General features: G+C 40.1%; 1 pseudogene across 1 annotated transcript in view; it reads right to left on the minus strand.

The window, feature by feature from the left end:
• Positions 1-15,893, minus strand: part of LOC104601519 (outer envelope protein 61-like) — a 49,625-nt pseudogene that overhangs the window by 13,374 nt on the left and 20,358 nt on the right. Inside the window, exons 6-11 of the transcript XR_016081919.1 lie at positions 14,292-14,348; positions 14,023-14,151; positions 13,614-13,691; positions 13,358-13,428; positions 13,134-13,186; positions 12,839-13,037 (exon numbers count right to left, since the gene is read on the minus strand). The product of XR_016081919.1 is annotated as an outer envelope protein 61-like (transcript). The remainder of the gene's footprint in view (positions 1-12,838; positions 13,038-13,133; positions 13,187-13,357; positions 13,429-13,613; positions 13,692-14,022; positions 14,152-14,291; positions 14,349-15,893) is intronic.

Below are 15,893 nucleotides of genomic sequence, written 5' to 3' on the forward strand. Positions count from 1 at the left end.
TACCCTTGTAAGAGGCAACCTAATAACTTGGCAGAGCAACAAGGAGCCAATGGTTACTAGATCAAGTACTGAAGCAGAGTATCATGCCATGGCATATGGTGTAGCTAAAATTTTGTGGGTGAAGTACGTACTTAGTTGGGTTTTACAGTAAAAAGCCCTGTCTCACTATTGTGACAACAATGCTGCCATCAATGTAGCACATAATCCTGTCCAACGAATTCAGATTTCCTCACAAAATTGGTCCTCACCCCACCAGCAGCCATGCATTGGGAACATCTCCATACTTGTATGTTTTTGTTCATGGAAAGATGTTCCCAATGCATGGCAGCAAGTGTTGTGAGGTCAGTGTGAGCACCAATTTTGTGAGGAAATCTGGATTCCTGTTCAACATGACAAGACTAAGAACATTGAGCTTGACAAGCATTTCATTAAGGAAAGATTAGAAATGGGTGAAATATGTGTACCTTATGTAAGTTCACCAAATCAGTTACTGATATTTTCACAAAAGGTGTAACAAACTAGTGTCACAATGAATTATGTAAAAAGTTGGGACCTTGAAGGGGAGTGTTGTAATGCCTATTTTAATGAGGCAGGAGTAATATGGTTCATTCACCTTGTTTTATATTCTTTCCTTTTACTTCTTTGTTCCATGAATGTTATTAACTATGTTAGCATAGGGGTATTTCTGTCTTTATACCTTGATTAATGTTGCTGATCTGTAATTTTGTGTTGGAACAAGTGCTCTTAACTTAAGTAAGGGCACATAGGTCTTTTTAGTTATGTTTTAATAATAATATAAATACTTACTGGCCGACTAGGAGAAGTAAAGTTGACTCTTTCAGTTTGAACCAGAATTCTCTCCTCTCTTTCTCTCTCTCTCTCTCTCTCTCTCTCTCTCTCTCTATCACCTTTTCTTCTTCTACATAACTGAACTCAGTCAGGCCGAACTCTAAGGCAGACCTGAATTCTATCATGGTATCAGAGACCTTCCGCTTTCCGCTTCCCATCGCCAGTTTGTTACCTTGTTATCATCAGTTATTGTTCCTAAAGATGTCTAGGAAGCCCTTGCCTCTCCAGGGTGGTGCCGTGCCATGGAAGAAGAACTCTCAGCCCTTCATCATAATCATACTTGGGACCTCACTGCTCTTCCTCCTGGGAAGCAAGCTGTTGGTTGTAAATGGGTTTATACGGTTAAGTATCTACCTGATGGTAGTGTTGAACGCCTGAAAGTGCGATTAGTTGCAAAAGGGTACTCCCAAACCTATGCTATTGACTACACAGAGACCTTCTCACCGGTTGCTAAGATAGGGTCAGTTTGTGTTGTGATCTCTCTTGCAGCCATGTATGAGTGGCCACTATATCAGCTTGATATCAAGAATGCCTTTTTGCATGGTGACTTACTCGAGGAGGTCTACATGGAGCAACCTCTAGGGTTTGTTGCTCAGGGGGAGGATGGTAAGGTGTGCAGACTAAGGAAGGCTATATATGGGCTTAAACAGTCTCCTCGAGCATGGTTTGGTAGGTTCAGTGAGGTGGTAAAGAAATTTGGTATGAAACAGTGCAAAGTTGACCATTCTGTATTTAGTCATGACTCTCTGGGAGGAAAAATACTGTTGGTGGTGTATGTAGATGATATTGTTATTACTGGGAATGATAACATTGGTATTGACAGGCTGAAGACTTATCTGCAGGATCACTTTCAAACAAAGGATCTGGGTAAACTGAAATACTTCTTGGGGATAGAGGTAGCGAGATCCAAGTATGGGACTAACCTGTGCCAGAGGAAGTATGTGCTTGATTTGCTGGAAGAAACAGGCATGTTGGGTGCCAAACTAGCTAAAACACCCATGGACACAAATACCAAGCTAAGCAGTGATATGGGTGAAGTGTTTGAAGACCCTGGCAGATACCGACGACTTGTGGACAAACTGAACTACCTAACCGTTACCAGACCAGACATCTCATTTGCAGTTGGTGTGGTGAGCCAGTTCATGCAAAAACCTCTGATTCCTCATTGGAATGTAGTTCTGAGAATTGTGAAGTATCTAAAAGGGGCTCCGGGTCGCGGTCTAATATACAAGAGTGGGGGAAAACTTGAAATAGAAGGGTATTCTGATGCTGATTGGACCGGTTCTATGTCTGATAGGCCGTCTACTACAGGCTATTGCACGTTTCTGGGAGGTAACCTAGTGACATGGAAAAGTAAGAAGCAGACGGTTGTGGCAAGAAGCAGTGCAGAAGCAAAATATAGGGGTATGGCGCACACCGCTTGTGAATTAGTGTGGCTAAGGAACCTTCTACAGGAAGTAGGGTACAACATTAACACTCCAATGAAGCTCTATTGTGATAATCAGACTGCAGTTCATATCTCCTCTAATCCAATGTTTCATGAAAAAACCAAGCACATTGAGGTTGACTGTCACTTTGTGAGGGAGAAGGTGTTGAATGGAGAGCTAGACACTACACATGTTAATACAGGAAATCAGTGGGCTAACTTGTTTACAAAAGGCTTGAGTCGGGGAAGAGTGGACTACATATGTAACAAGCTGGGAGTATATGATACTCACCAGCTTGAGGGAGAGTGTTAGCGTAGGGGTATTTCTGTCTTTATACCTTGATTAATGTTGTTGATCTATAATGTTGTATTGGAACAAGTGCTCTTAACTTAAATAAGGGCACATAGGTCTTTTCAGTTATGTTTTAATAATAATATAAATACTTATTGGCCGACTGGGAGAAGTAAAGTTGACTCTTTTAGTTCGAACCAGAATTCTCTCTTCTCTCTTTCTCTCTCTCTCTCTCTCTTTCTCTCTCTCTCTCTCTCTATATCACCTTTTCTTCTTCTACATAACTGAACTCAGTCAGGCCGAACTCTAAGGAAGATCTGAATTCTATCAAACTACATTGAATAAGTTATATTGAAAGATGGTCAAAGGTGCAAAAGCAGTGCAAAATGCCACATAGAAACATCTAGTGATTGTGTTGGACTTGACAAGTTCCCAATCACCTAATAAAGTATCATATTCATACAAATATATACCTCTTCATCAGTCAGAAATATTTATAGAAAATAAATTATATGTTGGAAACACTCTTAAGTCCAGGCCCATTATAGATAATCTGGTACGTGAACCCAACCCCAACATGGACATCACATGTAGCATGAACGCAGGGGAGCTCCCTCAATAGCACATTGCCAAGTTCTATGTTAGGAAGCCACGTCGGCCACTCAAATAAGACAAAGGCTAACCAATTCTGTTATGGAGATATTTGTATGTAGGAGCCTATATAAGGCAGTTGTTAGTGAGATGAGGGTCATGAACCCTAATTCTCTCTCTCTCTCTCTCCCTTATCTCTTCTTCTGACTGTTGTTCTTCCATTCCTGTCTTAAGAGTGAAGACTGAGCTTCCTTCGCGAAGTCCAAAGTTAGGCCAATCCTAGCAGATCTGGTATCAGAGCATTCCTACACGCACCTCTTGTAGAAGATGCCTAACACTCAGTTCGTTTCAATTAAAGAATGAATCGATAAGATAGAATTGGATCTCCATCAGGAGGTTGGGGAACTGCGAGAGATGAAGGAGACACTATCTACTGTGGCCATGCAATGTGAGATGCTGTCACTGAACATTGGCTGAGAAAGTGATTCAAAAGGATTGAACCAAGGGAGTAATTAGAGGATAAGAGCTCTCACAAGTAGGCATATCAAGCTTGACTTCCCAACATACTCCAATGAGGCCCCTCATTTCTTCATCCACAGCTTCCTTCCATTTGGAGTCAGTCAACAATAGCCTCTAAGAACCTGGAAGGGGTAGAGATAGAAGACAAGGCACAAACAAAGAAGTGATAGGCAGGAGACAAATGGGAATATGAGACAAATCTATTTATAGGATGGAGAGTGCAGGATCAAATTGGCTTCCGCAAAGCAATAAGAAGATCAGGATCAAGACTAGTGGATGAAGTAGGAGAAACCATACCTTGGTCAGCTTCAAGGGAATCCAATTGGTTGCAGTCATGAACTAGCAAGTCTCTCTTTCTTTTCCTTCAATAAACACTTAGATCACAATGATTAGGAGCAGTGGCTTCTGCATCACAATGGTCAAGAGCAGTGGCTTCTGCATCAACTAGACAAGTAGACTCGATAGGCTTAGAAGGAACTGGATCAGGAGTAGTTGGAAGAAGAGTAAGGGCAGGAACAAAAGGATTAACCCCCGACTTCGAGGAAGTCTCTTCCACTTCACTAGTCTCCCCCTGAAGAGGATTCTGAGGGCGGTCAAAAAATGACTAGGACTCACGAAAGGTGACATATTTTGTAATAAACTTCCTCCCAGTAACTGGATCAAGACACTTGTATACCTTTTGTGTAGGAGAATAGCCTAAAAACACCCCCCGACTAGACATAGGATCTAGCTTTGTCCTTTTAGGATCCTTGACATGAATGAAACACACACAACCAAAGACCTTTGGGGGTAAGGGAAAAATAAGTTGATCTGGACACATAAGAGAAAAGGGAGCCTTCATACCCAAAACTCTAGATGGCATCCTGTTTATGAGATAAGATGCAGTGAGAGCAGCATGTGACCAAAATTTCTTAGGGACCTTGTTTTGAAACAAGAGAGCACAAGCAGTTTCCAGTAGATGTCTATTTTTTCTCTCTGCAACTCGATTTTGTTGTGGAGTAAAACTGCAAGAGGACTTGTGTAATGTTCCCTCATCTTCAAAAAACATATTTAGAGAATTCTTGAAGAATTCTTCTGCATTATCAGAATGAAATTGTTCCAAACTGACTCTCAATCATTTTATAGAAGACCATGGTGATTCTAGGAATTTCTTCTCTTCCTTTCATCAAGTAAATCTAAGTACATCTTGTAAAGTGGTCAATAAAACTAATAATGTAATGATAGTCATCCATAGAAATAATAATACCCTTTCACATAAACATTCTCAACAAAAACAAGAAGCCTTAGCGAGCCCAAAACTCACTCGGATCAAGGAAACACTTAGCCAAGAGCCCGCATCACACGTGGGGTATTCTGTTGTCAATGGGTTGCTGTTCTATAAGGGTCAGATGGTTATTCCAGTAGATTCAGCCCATATTCCAGATCTCCTCCTATTCCACAACTCACCACTGGGAGGACATTCTGGAATACTGCGAACTCTTCAACAAGTTTCTTCAAACTACTTTTGGAAGGGAATCTGAAAAGCAAATCAAGATTATGTAACCAAGTGCCTAGTTTGTCAACAGCAAAAGTATGAGGCAAGAGCACCTCTAGGTCTTCTCCAGCCCTTACTCGTCCCAAACCAGGCTTGGGAAGAAATTACCACGGATTTTGTTACCAGACTACCCAAATCCCATGGTAAGTCGGTGATTTTAGTTGTTGTGGATAGGTTTACTAAATATGGGCACTTTGTCAGGCCCCCGCACCCTTATTCCCTCAGTAGCACATTACCAAGTTCTACGTTAGGAAGCCACATCAGCCACTCAAATAAGATAAAGGCTAATTAATTTTGTTAGGGAGATATTTGCATGTACAAGCATATATAAGACAGTTGATAGTGCAATGAAGGTTGTGAACCCTAATTGAGCTAATTCCTTCTCTCTTCTTCTGCTCTGTTTTTCTTCCATTCCTGTGTTAGAGTGAAGGCTGAACTTCCTCCATGAAGTCCAGAGTTGGGCTGACCCTAACATTATATCAATGAAATATCATGATGTCAGAAAACCTGAACATATGATGTAAATCTGTAGAGAACATTGATGTGGGCCCCACAGCTGTGGTACCACTCTGTCCGTAGGGTAGAATGTATCTAGTCACAGCTGTGGTTATTTTGTTGTTCTGTTATTTCTAGTTTCAGTTTTATATTGGTTGTTATTTGTTAGCAGTTATGATGTAAACACCAAGGGCGGATATGTCCTTTCATGTAACTAGCATAACCTATATATATTAACTTAAAGTGGCGGTGGCAGAATATTGACATTGTGTTCTTCTCCTCAAAATCTGTGTTCTATTGCTCTTCCATCACTCTTTCTTCTACATCTTATTCACTTTCTCTTCTCATCAAACCTAAAATCTCTTAGTGATCAAGACTGAATAGCAGTTTTGAAAACCTACATGGTATCAGAGCCAAGTTAGGGTTTTTCATGCGAGTCTAATACCAACCGACCACATGAGAATCTCCTAGGACTGAAAGCTGAAAAGGAGGAGTTCGCAAACTGATTCTTGGAGATCGCCAGAGGTACTAGCAGCTGTTGGAAACTTGCTAGGGTTGCAGAGTGTTGGTGGTCAAGAAGGATCAGAGAAGACTAGGGTTCAGGTAACCCTAGAAGGCAGCGAACTATTTTTTCCTTGTAAGTTGTTACTTTTTAATAGAAGTTCTTTCAGAGAAGATAGGTTGGACCTATCTGGAGGGGAAGGCCGAACCATTCTAGCTCTTTCTCCCTTCGATTTCCTAGGGTTTTACATCAAACCCTGGACCGAACTGTCTTTCTCTCTACTCTAGGGTTTCTTATTAACCCTACTGCAAGCACATCTATACAGTTTGGACTGTGCGACTGAATTGCTTCCTTTCAGGACTGATTAAAACCCTACTGAAAGCTATCTATATAGTTTGGACTGTGCGACTGAATTGCTTCCTTTCAGGACTGATTAAAACCCTAACTTTCCCTAGCATATCAGTTTTGTTTTAAAGCTGTTCTCAGAGTTCTAAGGGGGTTAGAGATCTATGGACAGCTACTGCTGTGTTGGCTAGTTGGTTTCAGATCAGAATTACTTCAGTTTTGTGCACATACATTGAGAATACAGATCAGGCCTATACTGTTTTGATTGTGATTGGTGATTCAAGTACTGTTTTGAGACTTGACAGAAATGGAGTCTAAAATTCAGGCAGAAGGCAGTCTTGGGAACATCAGTTATGGTGGTATTTCTGAGATGGGTGGTCAGATTACGACCGTAAAGTTTGATGGATCAAACTATTTGGAATGGGCCCAATCAGCCATGATGGCTATTGGTGGAAGAGGTAAATTAGGGTACCTCCTGGGAGATATGAAAGAACCTTCCAAGGGAGACCCGACATATACCAAGTGGATGCAAGAAAACTACTTGGTTATGACATGGCTGTGTAACTCTATGCAGCCTCATATTAGCCGGAATTATTTGTGGGCAAAAACAGCTAAGGAGATATGGGATGTTATGAAAGAAACTTACTCCCAACCCCTTAATGTTGCCAGAGCATAGGAATTGAAATGTGAAGTGAACACCCTTAAACAAGGAGAGAAACTGGTATCGGTCTACTTCTCTACCTTGAAGTCCCTGTGGCATGAGATTGATCACTTAGAGACTCTTGAGTGGGAGAGTCCCAAAGATGCTCAGACCCATAGAAAGCACATCGAGACAAACAGAGTGTTTGAGTTCCTGGCGGGACTGAACTCAGAATATGATATTGTGAGGCAGCAGATTTTGACTAGAGACAATGTGACTCTCTCTCAGGTTTACTCATTTGTACATAGTGAAGAAACCAGAAGGAAGGTTATGATGCAACCCATATCAGCCTTTGTAGCGGCTACACCCAAATCAGGGGGTGATTCAGAGAAGGACAGGAGGAAGGAAGACAAGAAGGATGTAGTATGTGAACATTGTAAGAAACCCAAACATACAAAAGAGACATGTTGGAAATTGCATCCCCACTTGGTTCCTGCAAAGTTAAGAAACAAGAAGGGCACTGCTCATGTAGCCATGAACACTGATTCAGCATCCTCATCTGGCACAAAAGGAACATCTTTGGAGACCTTAGCTGCAGTTCGGGCTGCCCTAATACAGCTAGAAAAGGAGGTTGGAAATTCAGCTTAGCCACCGCAGCCTCCATCAGCCCCTGTCACATCTGCCTTCGCCCATTCAGGTACTCGAGCTTCAGCCTATCATGCCTCGGCTCCAGGTACTACTGAACCTTGTTGGGTAATAGACTCAGGTGCATCTGATCACATGACTAGCTTGCCTTCACTGTTTACTACTTACCATTTGTCTTCTGGTAGGGATAAGGTATCTATTGCTGATGGCTCCCTGGTTCCTATTTCTGGGAAGGGTGACATCAAGCTTTCAGATACCATCTCCCTATCATCTGTTTTGCATGTGCCTAAGCTTGATACTAACCTTCTTTCAGTCAGTAGTATTACCAAGCATATGAACTGCTCAGTAACCTTCTTCCCTGACCGATGTGTTTTTCAGGACTTGGAGACGCAGAAGGTGATTAGGACTGGCCGTGAGACGAATGGGATCTATCTGCTCGGGGAGCGGTTTCGTCAGGGAGAGTCAGTAGAGAAGTTGTCTTTTGTTTCTAAGAGTGTGAGTCCGATTATGCTTTGGCATAACCGATTAGGTCATTTGTCTTTTCGATCTTTACAGAGTCTGTTTCCTACTTTATTTGAGTCTATTGAGTTGTCTCAGCTATAGTGTGAAAGTTGTGAGTTTGCTAAGCATCGTAGAAAGCCTTATTTATTGAGTAATAAAAGGAGTGATAATTCTTTTGATATTGTGCATACTGACGTTTGGGGGCCTTATCATATCCCTTCCATGGGTGGGTATAGATATTTTTTGTTATTTGTTGATGACCATACCCGCTTTTCTTGGGTTTATCTCATGCGTTCACAAGATAAGGTACCTTCCCTGACCCAAAATTTTCACCAAATGATCCTAACCCAGTTTGATGCCAAGATCAAAGTTCTCCGATCTGATAACGCAAAGGAATACTTTGCTAAATCATTGACATCTTATCTTCTTCATCATGGGGTTATCCACCAGAGCTCTTGCCCTCATACACCTTAGCAGAATGGAGTTGCCGAGAGGAAGAATAGGCACATTTTGGAAGTGGCTAGAAGCCTCATGTTTACTTCCAATGTCCCTATTCGCTTCTGGGGGGACACTACTCTCACGGCGGTATACCTTATTAATCGGGTCCCTTCCAGGGTCCTTGATATGCGATCTCCTTTTTCGCTTCTACACCCACGTGAGGACTTGTTTTCTATTCCCCTTAAGACATTCGGTTGCACTTGCTTTGTTTAGCTTCTCGGACCCCATCCCTCCAAGTTCGAACCCAAAGCCTCCAAATGCATCTTCCTTGGTTATGCACAAACTTAAAAGGGTTATTGCTGTTATGATCCTGTCTCCAGGAGGAAGTTTGTCTCCATGGATGTCACTTTCTTTGAGGGGACACCCTATTATCCTCGGGTTGCCCCTCTGGGGGAGAGTAGTGAGAGTGGGGGTTTGAGTTCTTGTCTTCAGGGGGAGAGCAGTGAGAGTGGGGCAGTTCCTTTACCTATTCCATTGGGTGATGAGAACTGCAATGGTGAAGGTGGTCAGAGGGATCAGGAGTTGAGGGAAAGCTACAATGGTGAGGGTGGTCAGAGGGATCAGGAGTTGAGGGTTTATCACAGGCGGTACAGGCAGGTTGATCCTGATCATCAGCAGTCCAGACCAGCACCAATCTCATCTGCAGCTCCAGGTCCAGATACTTCAGTCCCAGAGACCACAGAGACTTCCCCTATAGATGATCTTGACCTTCCAATTGCAGTCCGTAAAGGGAAACAACATTGTACCACATCCACAGCCCATTGTATTTTCCATTTTTTATCCTATGATCGCCTATCTCCTACCTACAGGTCCTACCTTAGCTCCATTTCCAATGTCCCTATTCCAAGAACAGTGCAAGAAGCCCTATCCGTCCCTGAATGGAAAGATGCAATGCAAGTTGAGATGGATGCTCTGTTGAAGAACAACACCTGGGAGGTAGTTGATTTGCCAAAAGGAAAGAAACCAGTTGGGTGCAGATGGGTATTTACGGTGAAGCATAATGCAGATGGATCTATTGAGAGGTATAAAGCTCGGTTAGTTGCAAGAGGGTTTACACAGACTTATGGCATAGATTACTTGGACACATTTGCACCGGTAGCCAAGATGACTACTATTCGAGTTCTCTTGTCCCTTGCAGCAAGTCACACTTGGCCTTTATACCAAATGGACGTGAAAAATGCCTTTCTGAATGGAGATCTGTAGGAAGAAGTTTACATGCGTTTGCCTCCTGGCTTCTATGATGCAGAAGTAGGTAAGAAGGTCTGCCGGCTCAACAAGACTTTGTATGGTTTGAAACAGTCACCTAGGGCTTGGCTCGATAGATTCAGATTAGCACTTGTGAAGTTTGGATAAGTACAGGCCCAGTCAGATCATACCCTATTCATCAAGAGGGTGGAGTCCTCTTTGACACTGTTGGCAGTATATGTTGATGATATTGTGGTCACAGGGAATGATAGCCATGAGATTGAGTCTCTTAAACAGCTTCTTCACCAAGAATTTGAGGTGAAGGACCTTGGTGTACTCCGGTATTTTTTGGGTATTGAGGTTGCTAGATCCAAACAGAGAATCTTTATATCTCAAAGGAAATATGTCCTAGACCTGTTGGCAGAAACTGGAAAGTTAGGTGTCAAGCCAGCAGATACACCAATTGAACAGAATCACAGGATTAGTGCCGAGAGTGGGGAGCTTCTTGAAGACAAAGTTATGTTCCAGCAACTGGTAGGAAAGCTCCTATATCTCTGCCTCACTCGGCCAGATATTACTTGTGCTGTTAGTGTTGTCATCCAATACATGCATTCTCCTAGAACCACACATCTTCTTGCGGCAAAAAGAATCTTAGCCTACTTAAAGAGATGCCCAGGTAGGGGTATACTTTTCAAGAACAACAATCACATGAAGGTGGAGGTTTATACTGATGTAGATTGGGCTGGGAGTGTTGATGACAAAAGGTCTACCTCGGGATATTGTGCCCTTGTGGGAGGAAACCTTGTCTCCTGGAGAAGTAAGAAACAAAGTGGGGTCTCCCGGTCAAGTGCTGAAGCAGAATACAGGTCCATGGCCAATGGAGTGGCTGAAATCCTATGGTTAAGATCTCTACTTGAGGAGTTGGGTGTTGAGTATGAGAAGCCCCTGATGCTGTACTGTGATAATCAAGCCGCCATTAATATAGCACATAATCCAGTACAGCATGACAGAACCAAACACATTGAAGTTGACCGCCATTTTGTGCGAGAGAGGGTCTCATCTCAAGAAGTATGCCTCCCTTACATCACATCCAGTATGCAACTAGCCGACATTCTTACTAAAGCCGAATCAAGAAAGAAGCTAGAGGCGGATCTATCCAAGTTGGGAATGATGAACATATACTCCCAACTTGAGGGGGAGTGTAGAGAACATTGATGTGGGCCCCACAGCTGTGGTACCACTCTGCCCGTAGGGTAGAATGTATCTAGTCACAGCTGTGGTTATTTTGTTGTTCTGTTATTTCTAGTTTCAGTTTTATATTGGTTGTTATTTGTTAGCAGTTATGATGTAAACACCAAGGGCAGATATATCCTTTCATGTAACTAGCATAACCTATATATATTAACTTAAAGTGGCGGCGGCAGAATATTGACATTGTGTTCTTCTCCTCAAAATCTGTGTTCTATTGCTCTTCCATCACTCTTTCTTCTACATCTTCTTCACTTTCTCTTCTCATCGAACCTAAAATCTCTTAGTGATCAAGACTGAATAGCAGTCTTGAAAACCAACAAAATCCAAATTATGTTATTATATTATTATGTAAGATTATTGCCTTGCCTAAAAAACACTATAGCCTTCAATAGCACCAAAACCATATAGTTGGGGCAAGGCATTGTTGAGTTTAGTTAAGCTCAATGTTTTAAAACACAGAGGTGTGACAAAAGGCATTCCACTACTTGGAGGCGTGAAGCATAGTTCAGAACATAAGAGGCATATGCTTCCCAAGCACAAGGAGGTGTAAGCCTCCTTTTTTTTATGAAAGATGTTTTATTTTCCTTTTTTTTCTGATCAGCAACAAAGAAAATTTTATTAGAACTAATTAAGAAAAAGGTTATGACAAGAAGTTGTTAAATGGAACACCCTTTACATCAAAAGAACCCCACCATGCCATTATAATTGAGCCTAATACAAGTGATTTCTATGCACTCCTTGCTTAGCTAGTCGATCAGCCAATCCATTGGTGGACCTTCTTAGCCATCTAACTTGAATGTTCATAACTCTTGACAACATCTTGAACTGCCTGAGATCATTCTTATATTGCCAAATCACCCCCTCCTTCCTTCAGACACCCAATTATTATTTCCGAATCCCCTTCCACAATCAACCTTGTGATTCCCATTTCCCTGGCTTTTTGTACCCTAAAAACGGCACCATTAACTCTGCCCGTAAATGAATCACCTTGTCCAATTGGCCCCAAAAACAATCCACATATGTCTCCCCTGCCCCATCCTGAATTATTCCAATTGCAGAGGGTCCTGCCTTTTTCCTTTCATTCTTTTCTTCTTATCTTAACTCCTTTTTGTATGAGGTGTGCATGAGGTGTACACCTCTGGTACATCTCATGCACACCTATGGAGTATGCTTCAGAAGCATAAATGCTTCTGGCATGCACCTCAGGGCATTTTGGGGGCACCCTCCAGGCATATGCCTCCCATGCATTTTTAAAACACTAGTTGATCTTCTGACACTAAAAAATGGAAATAAAAGCATTAACCCATAAAAAATAATTTATAGCAAGAAAAATCTAAAACAAATACAAAGAAAGGATGTCAACATCCATTGCTTTGTATTGATGTAATGCACATGAAGATAGAAACAAAATATAACCATGTCAAGTTACACTAAATGAATGTAAAGACATTTATCCATGAAGGAAAAGAATGGCTAAAACCACATACCCCCAATAAACAAATTCACAACTAAGATTACAGTTACATCAAGAATGAATAAGATATGCTTCATGGACAGAAAATAACCTGATAGCTTCTGGGTTGTCTTTAAAACTCTGCAAACACTCTGCTTCAGTAGCTAAGCTGCCAAAGCTGAACTTACTACAAGTCCCAAAGAGTTCAGTAGTTTCTTGTGGTCGTCTCACAGAATATTCTGTTGATGAACTTTTAAGTGTTTCAAGAGGCACAGTTTGAATTTTTTCAGTTATTTCCTCAATTACTAGTCCTGCATGACAAATGAAGCAGAAAGCCTTCTCATAATGTGAACAGCCAAAGAAATGTAGGACTAATTGACTTGATTAAGGAAAAAAGAAAAGCATACTTTTTGATGATTGTAGGTTTCCACCTCCTTTTTTCAATCTTTCATTCATCTCCCTGAACCAAATGGCAACATTTATGATCATGTAGAACATGGAAACGGAATCCAGATGCCCCTAACTCAGATTGACATCAACATACAGCAAATGCATGAAATAAAATGCAGTATATCACTCAGTTTCATCCAACTAAATATCCAAGGATTCCTATTTATATATGTGTATATACCTTAGAACCTCTGAAATAGTTTCATCATCAGGAGAAACTTCATGAGCCTTACTGAAATCAGAGACTGCATCCTAATATGTTTCAAAAATGCCATCAGATAACAGAAGCAAATATTGACATCAAATATAACATCCTTCACAGATGCAACCAATTCTATGGAGTTAACAGCATCGTTAACTAGAAAAATCAATTGGGGTTGGGGCGTTATTTGCTGATCTGAAGCATGGAGATGATCTATTGAAGAACATAAACTCACGTCTAACAACCCCAGTTCTTTATATGCTTGACCTCGCCGATAAAGAGCTTTGACATTCTCACCATCATAGACCAAGACCTAAAATGCCAGACAAGTCATTTATTAGGAAAAAGTAGACCAAAGGATAATTGGAGGAAGCTAATTTTTCCTGGTAAATAACTTGTATAAGGCACATAAACTGAAAGGAAATAGGAATAGAAGGAAAAGGAAGGAACTTTTAGTTTGCTCACCCTTCTCTCCAAACTAAAAGTTCACCAACTGTGATAATTTACTCATCTTACTATCTCAGGTTATCATTTTCATGAGTGCTTTTAATTTGTGCCTTAGGTGAGTCTTAACTCGTAAGTGTTGCACCAACTCATTATAACACAAAACTCAGAAGAAAAAATGAACAGTAGTTTATCCATACCTCAGATCCTTCCTTTATGCACTCATCATATTGCCCTGTTTTCAAATAACATGACATCAAATTAAGAGAACATGTCAACTGGAGTGTTACACTTTGAGATAATGGTATATCCTTTAGGTCTTTCTTTGCCTAAACATGCAAGAAGAAAGTTGTGAAAACATCATTGCCAGGACTACCCAAAGAAATTACAAACAAATATTTTAAATAAAAAAAGAACATAACTAGTATTTTGATCAAGAAAAGGGAGAAAAATTTAGTTCCATACTAACAAATAAATACTTCTGTGCAGCATCATGGAATTTGCCTTGGTTATGAAGGTCATTTCCCTATCAAGTAGAATTGGATCCATCAGTTAGTGCCTACACACTACATATACGCACAGAAAGAAAGAAGCAAGCAAGAAGATTGTTTATGTAAACATTACACATGACAATTTTTAAGAATATTACACCTTTTTCCTTTTGAATGACCTCTTGCTTACATGACAAGTATCTATAGTTGCTAGATGCAGTGTTTATGAAATGATCACATTCAAGGTATCACCTAGGTGACTAGGCACCCTTTGTTGAGTGCCTCACCCGTAACCTTGACTTATAGAAACAAGGCACCCACCTAGGCAACAAAAGTCACAAGGCAGGCACTTTACTATAACAACATTACTATGATTGCATCTCATTACTGTGTGTTCGTACATTCTATCAAGGTTTAAAGTATTGAAAACGCAAGGTGTACCAAAAAGACAATTTTAAGAGACAGATCGGGATACATTTTGGATACACATGGATACAGACGAAAAATCAAGATACACATAAATATGCTAAAAAACTCGAATAAATCCTAAAAATATATATTAATAAAAATAGTTACAAGTTTTATATGATTGTAAATAAGTTGTTTAGAAGTAAAAAAAAAAACTATAATTTAATGGTTTATATAAAATTCGAGATATCGAGACACACTTGGGAACTATTGACAAATGATGGAATATCTAAAATGTATATAGATATACATTAGTTTTAAAATAATCAATATAATTTATCTTAATATTTATTAATATATAAATTTTAATAATTAATTCTAACATTTATTGAGAAGCATACACTAAGAAAAAGAGAAAACTTATTTAAAAACAAAAATGCATAAACCTATAGCAAGCAAATAAGCATGGCTTAGTGGTGAACCTCTGGTCGTTAAAACCTAATACCCAAGGTTCGAATCTTGCTATTGCTAAGCTTTGTAGTTTTATACTAACAAAACAAATTTAATGAGAGAGAGGATTATTAATTAACATAAATAATGAGAGAGAATTCCAGTTAGGCACTAAAATTGAAATTCAAATTTAAAATTATGCATTAATTGTAGGAGTAATTAACTAATTAATGAGAGAGAAAGAGAGAAATTATACTTAAAAATAGGAGTAGATACGAAATTAATGAGAGCCAATTCAGATAAATATAGTTTAATGAAATTAATGAGAGAGAAGGGGACTTAATTGTATCGCACTATATCGGACTTGTGTCGGAACGATACATATCGGCCAATACGATCTGATACATTGCAAAATTTTGAACCTTGCATTCTATTATATACTATATATATCACTTGTACTTTTTTTAAGGTTTTACTGTTGATTTTTTTTTATCAGCAAAAGTAAATTTATTTTATTAAATTAAATTGGAAAGTAAGAGTGATTAATACAACTTGATTGATCATAGTGTCAATCCCTTCATAACCCAAGTCACAAGGAGGCCCGAAACAGTTGTTGCCTCATAAACCCTTGTTTTCTAAGGAGTCAACTAACCCATTTGCACTACTCCTAATCCATTTGAATTCAACCTCTAATTCTCTTGCTATCTTTTCCACTTTTCTTA

This window comes from Nelumbo nucifera, chromosome 2 (assembly GCF_055504915.1).
Source record: "Nelumbo nucifera cultivar China Antique chromosome 2, China Antique-T2T, whole genome shotgun sequence".
Classification (NCBI taxonomy): Eukaryota; Viridiplantae; Streptophyta; class Magnoliopsida; order Proteales; family Nelumbonaceae; genus Nelumbo; species Nelumbo nucifera.